This window comes from Mytilus californianus, unplaced genomic scaffold (genome assembly GCF_021869535.1).
Source record: "Mytilus californianus isolate M0D057914Y unplaced genomic scaffold, xbMytCali1.0.p SCAF_13, whole genome shotgun sequence".
Lineage (NCBI taxonomy): Eukaryota > Metazoa > Mollusca > Bivalvia > Mytilida > Mytilidae > Mytilus > Mytilus californianus.
Window position 1 is genome coordinate 42,117,820 of NW_026262615.1, and position 8,857 is coordinate 42,126,676.

Here is an 8,857-nt window from a genome sequence, read left to right on the forward strand (position 1 = left end):
CCCTGCAAGTCATAAAATTTTTCAAACTAACAAGTATGTGGAGTATACATCATTGAGACAGCTATATACCCAGCAACATAATATGTTAGTATCATGTCATGTCATGCATGTTTTGAATCTTTCTTAGTCTAGACAAGCTGTAAAAAGAGACAACAATTGGGCTGCCATCATCACAAGTTCTAAATTAGATAAAAACACTTCCAAGTAGATTTTGAGTAGGTCATAAGTGTAGCTCCAACATGGTCAAATCCGACCTGCGACATTGTGGGGTTTGGTTGGAGACTTTGAGACCTAATATCTCATTTAAAAAGACCTGTGATCTTTACATTCTTTAAAAATGACCAAAACCAACTTTCTTAAATGTGCTTAAAGATGTTAAAAGATCTTAAAAGAGACCAGAGGCGATTTTAAAATGTGACCTTGTGACCTAAGGAGGTGGTACCCTACTGGAGTCCCAATAGTGGAGTGCTTATAATATTTCAATAAGAGTGGACACACTGAAATGTCTCGCCTGTTTTACTTATTGAACTTATGTTGTAAGTCTGTAATATGAAGGTTTTAATACAAGTTAAATATCACATAAACTTAATTAATGTTATCAATTTTATATGAAAATGAGGTCACGGTCAGATGATTCATGCCAGACAGACATGTACACCTTACAATAATTTCATACACCAAATATAATGGTCCTATTGCTAACAGTACCTGAGAAACAGATCAAACTACTAGATCTTAACATTGACCAATGAACCATGAAAATGAGGTCATGGTCAGTTAAATCATGCCATACACCATATATAGTTGCCCTATTGCTTATTGTATCTGAGAAATAAACCAAACCTCAAAAACTAAACATTTTCCAATGAACTATGAAATTGAGGTCAAGGTAAGATGAAACTTACAATCATTCCATACACCAAATATAGTTGACCTATATATAATGTTTATAGTTTCTGAGATAATGACTTGACCACTTAACTTTAACCTTGATCTCAGATCCATGAAATGAAGTCAAGGTCAGGTGAACCCTACCTAACAGACATGCAGACAATGCAAGGAACCCATTTACAAAAAAAACTTTGGTTTTTTCAAGCAGTCACTAAAACCATGAAAATGAGGTCAAGGGCAATGGACATATGACAGATAGAAACTTCGTATTATAAGGCATCTTAATACACATGATACAAGGTATGAAGCATCCAGGTCATCTACCTTCTGAAATATAAAGCTTTATACAAATAAAATTACGCCATCACCGCGGCCGCTGGATTGTTATCCCTGTATCTCTCTTTCAGCAACTTTCGTAGCAGTGAAGACAAACTATTATATCTCATACTTATTATCATTCTGATATAGACAACAAAAAGTAGTCTAGAATCTCTAAAGAGCCTGTATTGCTCACCTAGGTCTATGTGCAAAATCAACTAACAATGGGCTCTCTCCAACATTGTAAAATTTCTTTTTTGTTGATCTTGTATTGCTGATCATTTTGTCTGTTTAGTTTCTCTCTATCTTCTTTAGATTTTGCTCAAAACACAGTGTAAAAAAATCATCAAGGGCAATCACTCCAATGAAGAGTATGTGACAGTCTACTAACTATATCGGCAAAATTTGACTTGTTTGTGGATCTTGCCATGCTGATCATTTTTGTTATTTAAAGTTTCTTTTTATCTATTATAAATTTTATCATATAAGGCAAAACGCAACAAAATAGGTAAAAATGGCTTTAAAGGGCAATAACTTCAATAAGGAGTCGTCGGAAAATTTCCTTTATTTGTCTAAAATGTAGATGTTGCAGATCATTTTTGCTTATTTAAGTTTCTATCTTTCTATTATGATTTTTAAGATACATGTATAAGGCAAAAACGCAAAAAATGGTAAAAAACGTCATCAAAGGACAATAACTCTAATTAGGAGTCGACTGACGATTTTGACCATGCATACTTATTTGTAGATCTTGTCTTGCTGATCATTTTTGCTGCTTAAAGTTTCTTTCTATCTATTATAGTTTTCAAGATAAAAGCCAATAAACTGCTTCGCAGAGTGCAGCTGGAAACGACCGCAGAGGTCCAACCCTGAACATTTCGGGCAAAAATGGACACAATATTCAAGCTTGATACAGGTTTGAATTCAAGGCGGGGTGTCTCAACATTGGATTTTGGGTACAGTTATGCTGCTGGGATTTAACCCCCCCCCCCATTCATATATTGAATAATTGTGAAATCCCTACCTATACATATATTTCACAGCGAAATCATAACCCATTCATATATTTATCAGCTCAAATAGTACCTAAATATATCACAATTGGCCAATTACTACCTATTGATATATTTCCTCGGTAAAATTGTACCCCATTGATATATCTGACGTATCAAAAAAGGGACCCATTCCAGCGGCACATATGTATATACTTTCATATAGGAAGAGACCCCCCCCCCCCCCGTGTCTGAATTTGGATTGTAATTAAATATTTGACACATTATAGGTTTCTGACACAGAATAAATGTAGTCAAAGAACTTGAAATTGGTTGTATGATTTAAATTTATATTCAATTGAAGATTGCAGTTGTGCAATACACTGTGCTGTTGCGCAATACTTAGTAAATCTGTTTTCAGACTATGTACAAAGAATTAGCAAAATAAATTGTGACCCCCAATTTTTTTCTTTGGAAAATTGACAATTTCTTAAATCTTGAGGAAAAAAAATTGACCCCCCCAAAAAATTTTTTGTTTACCCCCCCCCCCCCCCCCCTTTTCCAAAAAAAAAAATATTTGAAGAGAATTTCTTTTGAGGAAAAAAAATACCCTCCCTCCCCCTCCTTCCAAAAAAAATTAATTTTGAAAAAATTTAATTTTCTTTTTGTAAAATGTGGTACAAATTAAGAGAATTAAGAGACATCCATACACTTAAACACAAGTCTAGTATGAAAACTAGAAAAATGCTTGTTTAGACCCTTTTTGGCCCCTAATTCCTAAACGGTTTTGGCAATTACCTCCAAAATGAATCCCAATCTTCTACTTGTGGTATTGAACCTTGTGGTACAATTTCAGAGCAATCAAAATACTTATACACAAGTCATTGTCCTGAAACTAGAAAAATAAAATTGAGAATGGAAATGGGGAATATGTCCAAGAGACAACAACGCGACCAAAGTGCAGAAAACAGCCGAAGGCCACCAATGGGTCTTCCATACAGCGAGAAAATCCCGCACCCGGAGGTGGTCCTCAGCTGGTCCCTAAATAAAATAGACAACTTTCGAGTTCGATGCATTTCCGTCAAAAACTCTGGTTTTAGTGAACATCATTCGTGCGTTTAGGGGCATCGTCACTTCCGTTCCAATGTTGAGCGAGTGGTTGGAAAACTATAACGCTATATTGCACGAATTATTCGGCAAATTAAATTCTCATAATTGAAAATCAGCACTGCTGTCATTAGGGAATTGTGATTAAGTACTTACAAAACAAACGTTATTTCTAGTTTATCCTGCACAATGACGATCACTAAGACGCTTGATGAACGTTAATACTGCAGGGATACAGGCGATCCCCTCTATCTGGTAAATGACGTCATTAAGGCTATTTAAATTCGAAAAGGAGGAATTTAAAACACTTTTCCCAAATCATGACACATATGCAAGATTTTCAGATGAAGAAGACGAAATTTCCCATGCATCAAGAATAAGAGGTTTCGGCGGTGTTGCTATCCTATGGGACAACAGCATAAGCACATTTATAAAGCGCCTACCAGATGGTAACCAAAGAATAGTAGCGATACAATTCGAAGCCAAACCTAAGCCAATATGCTTAATAAATGTATATCTACCAAGCAGAGGAAAAGATCAAGCCAAAACAAAATACATGGAGGTACTAGATAGTCTAAGAGAAATGATAATAAAATATAGAGACACCCACCTTCTGATAATCGGTGGTGATATGAACGGCTCTCTCTTTCGGAAACCTGAAAACGATCACGACAAAGCACTAAAATCCTTCATGGCTGAACAGGATCTGATCATTCCAAAGCAATATCCAGAAACAGCAACTTTCTTTCACCATGACGGCAAGGCCTCCGCAACAATTGATTACTTCATTACACCAAGAAATCAAACAGCAGAGTCAATTGGAGATATACAAAATATGGGACTACAACCTCTTAACACATCTGACCACAGCCTAATCATGAGTAAAATCAAAGTAGAGATGTTGGCAAAAACACCCAAAACCATACCCAACCAAATAACATTCAAAAAGCCAAAATGGGATAAATGTGACAAGCAAGTATACAACCAAACAATTGAAGAGCTGCTTGAAACGAACAAGGCACCTGTACATTGTAAATTTGACATTGCACTAGATGTAATGCACCTGACAAATGTTCTACATGAAGCAGGAACTGCATCCATTCCAAAATACAATGCTCAAAAACAGAATGTCACAAGAACAAAAGGTGGTGGGGCATGGAACTACGAAATAGAGGAAGCTTCAAAGGCGGCAAAAATTGCATACCACAAGTGGAAAACAACTGGTTCACAAAGAAACCCCAACAACCAACTATATCAAGATATGAAAAGTAAGAAAAAGAAATTTAGACAACTCCAGCGACAAGCACAATCCAGAATAAGAGAAACCAAATACAATAACATTATGGAATCTCAAGAATTCAACAAAAAACTTTTTTACAAACTCATCAAAGAACAAAGAACAACAAGACATGGAGAAAAAGACGTAATCGTTGTAGATGACGAAATACTGGATGATGATGACAAAATTCTAAATGGCCTGAAAAAAACACTTTGAAACTTTGGCAACACCCATGGACAACGATGAATATGTCAAAGATGTACAACTTTTGATAAATATTGATTGCCTACTCATTGAGGAACTTATCAAAGGCCAACAATCCAAACAACTTATCCTAAAAGTAAATGATAATGTGATCAGAAAAGCCGTACAGAAACTGTCCAACGGAAAAGCTCCAGACCACCTTGGCTTAACTGCAGAACATCTAAAGTATGGGGGTGAAACCGCGATCACATATATAACATCTATCATCTTGAACATCATCACATACTGCTATATCCCAGAAAATCTACAGACAGGCTTGTTAACTTCAGTATTAAAGAAGGACAAAGACTCTAAACTGCCTGGTAACTACAGAGGTATTGCAGTTACTCCAGTACTGAGTAAGATACTTGAAACTGTTCTCCAAGATGACACAAATGATGAACTCAAAGCCACACAAAGTAGATTACAGCGGGGGTTTACAGAAGAGACTTCGCCTGTTAATGCTGGGCTGGTAGTAACAGAAGGTATTAATGAAGCCTGTGACCAAAACATCTCTGCTGGAGTGGTAACCCTTGACGCAGAAAAGGCATTCGATAAACTCGACCACCAAATACTCCTCAGAAAAGTATTCCACTCTGGAATTAAGGATACAAGATGGTTACTCATTAAGCTGCTACAAACAGAAGCTAATACCAAGGTCAAATGGAAAGGCAACCTGAGCAAAATATTCCAGTCCAGACAAGGCATTAGACAGGGAGAAAAACTTTCACCATCCCTGTATAAAAGATACAACAATCAACTTCTTCAAACCTTACAACTACATGATGCTGGGGCAAAAATTGGAACAACATTTATTGTACAGTAGCTGATGACATTGCTCTGATTGGTTTCAACCCTATAGATCTACAGTGTGCACTGAATATAGTGAACGACTCAACCAAAATAGACAAAGTCACAATAAACTCCTCCAAAAGCGACGCATTGATCTTTAACACCAAAAGAGGAAGGGAGCCACAGGAATGGAAAATTGGAAACGAAACAATAGCAGAAGTCCAGGAAACAACTCATATTGGGATAGTGAGAAATGCCAACAAGAAAAATGATATCGAAAGCAGAATAGAGAAAGGACGACGTACAATGTATGCCTTACTAGGAGCTGGCTTACACGGGAAAAATGGTATCAATCCTGTAGTAACGAATAAAATATTTACAACATTTAGCAGGCCCAGAATAACATATGGACTTGAAGTAGTAAAATTACAGCAGAAAGAACTCAACGCTTTGGAAATCTACGAGCGGAAACTACTGAAACAGATCCAAGGGCTCCCTGACAGATGCGCTAACGTTGCAGTGTATGCTTTACTAGGGACAACTCCAATTACAGTCCATATAGAGCGAAACTCCTTGACCACCTTTTTCAACATTGCTTCACATCCAGAGTTTATAGAACATGAGATTGCCAGACGTCAGTTAGCAATGAAGGATGAAACAAGTAACAGCTGGTTTACACATAAAAGGATCATCCTACAGAAATATAGCCTTCCAACAGCATTCGAAATTATGAACAATCCACCAAGTAAAACCCTATGGAAGAAGCAAATCGATTCAGCTATCAACAAATACTGGGAAGAGTCCTGGAGAGATGAGATTGAACAAAAAATCATTAAAATATCTGAACCTACAAGAACTGGCTACCAAACATCCACACAATATCTGGAAAACAACTCAGAACAACATCAGGGACATCTCAAAAGCCACAATCAAAGCTCGCCTTCTCACAGGTACCTATACTCTCAAAGCTGATGGCAAAAGATTCAATCAACATGCAGTGTCTGAAACCTGCCTTCTTTGTAAAACACACACTGAGGACAGATGCCATTTCATCCTTAAATGCACAGTACTAGAGTCACCACGTTCAAAGCATTTAGCTCTACTAAAGCAGCTTTTGGCTAGGAAAATCAGCACTGACACAGCAGAAGAAATATTTAACGACGAAGAGCTTCTCATGCACTGTATTCTGGACTGCTCAAGAAATACAAATTGACATTATCAGAGACATTGAAGAAATCAGCAGAAATTTAATTTATGAATTGCACAATCTTAGGGCAGTGAACCTTAATAAATTATAATAACAATCTGTGAACTTTATATCGTGTGAGACAATAGTTTAGACAAAGGAACTTTTAGTGATATATTTAATTTTTTTTTTTTTTTTCCGAACACCACCACCAATCTTTTTAATTGGTAACCTTATACCTGTTTACGACAGGGTGCTCCGAAGTCAACGGAGGAATTTACCAGCACAACAACAATAACAACAACAAATGTTTTGACTAGTTTGTGATATCAAGAACTCGGCTGTAATTATTTTTCAGAAATACAGAGATTTCTTTCGTTGAAATCAAATACGTTGTTACATACACGAACGAATCGAACAAGTTGAGATATATAAACACCATAAGATGGCGACAAGGGAACGTCACCATCTAAAAATGGATAATTAACAATAGGAAATGAAAAATCATCTCTTTTATCATAAATTTTGGTATTAAGATTCCCGTTAAATATAAATGCTTGTTTTGGCCCCTAATTCCTAAACGGTTTGGACCATCACCCCCAAAAACAATCCCAACCTTCCTTTTGTGGTATTGGACCTTTTGATTAAATTTCATAGAGACTTATACACTTAAACTAAAGTTATTGTCCGGAATCCAAATGTATGTATTTATTTTCAATTGAAAATTTCACGCAGTTGTGCAATACACTGTGCTGTTGTGCAATACTAAGTAAATCTGTTTTCAGACTATATACAAAGAATTAGTAAAATAAATTGTGACCCTATTTTTTTTCTTTGGAAAATTGACAATTTCTTAAATCTTGAGGAAAAAAAATTGACCCCCTCAACTTTTTTTTTTTTATTTTTAACCCCCCCCCCCCCTTCCCTCTAAAAAAAGATATTTGAAGAGAATTTTCATTTGAGGAAAGAAAATATCCCCAAAATGAATCCCAACCCTTCTACTTGTGGTATTGAACCTTGTGGTACAATTTTAGAGCAATCAAAATACTTATACACAAGTTATTGTCCTGAAACTAGAAAAATGCTTGTTTTGGCCCCTAATTCCTAAACGGTTGGGACCATCACCCCCAAAAACAATCTCAACCTTCCTTTTGGATAAATTTCATAGAGATCCATACACTTAAACTAAAGTTATTGTCCGGAAACCAAATGTCTTCAGACGACGCTGAAGCTGACGCCGCCGACGCCGATGTGATACCAATAGTATAACATGTATAAAAATGAAAAAAAAATTGTTAAATTTGTCGCCAGACAGTTTCGACGTCAAAGAACAATTGATAGAGCTCAACATTTTTACCCAGTTAGATTCTCTCCATTTATAACGGTTTTCAAAATAATAGACCAAACTTGCAGTTTACTCCCATGTTCTATTTTTAGTCATGTCAGCCATCTTGGTTTTGCACTACAGAGTGGAGTGCGGGGGCGTCACTTTGTCTAGTTTAAACAAGATACCCCAATGATGATTGTGGACAAGTTTGGTTAAATTTGGTCCAGTAGCTCCCTTAGTTGTTTATGTCCTTGTCCCTTTGTTGTAGATACTTGTCTCATTGGCAATCATACTGCATGTCCATATTTCTATTCATGTACAAATAATTTAATTTTGGATGTAACGCATCTACTGATTGGCTGACGTTGTTTTGTTTATCAGCTCATAGACATAATTTTGTCATGTGACCGTGACGTCATCAACGTTTTTTCTTGGTTTACTACGGTTTAAAAAGGAATTAAATTATAAGAAATAACTGTAATATTTTTTCTGTCTATTCAAAATAACATAAAAAATGTGGTGCACACTTTAAAATAACCCGCTATGCGGGTTATTCAGTGTGCACCACATTTTTGATGTTATTTCTTCATAGACAGAAAAAACATTACAATCATTCCTTAAACGATTTATTAGTATAGTGGTGAAAAAAAGATGAATGATGGGATGCTGACAGACAGACAAACACTATATTTATGGTAATTCTTTTCAACTTTTATTATAGC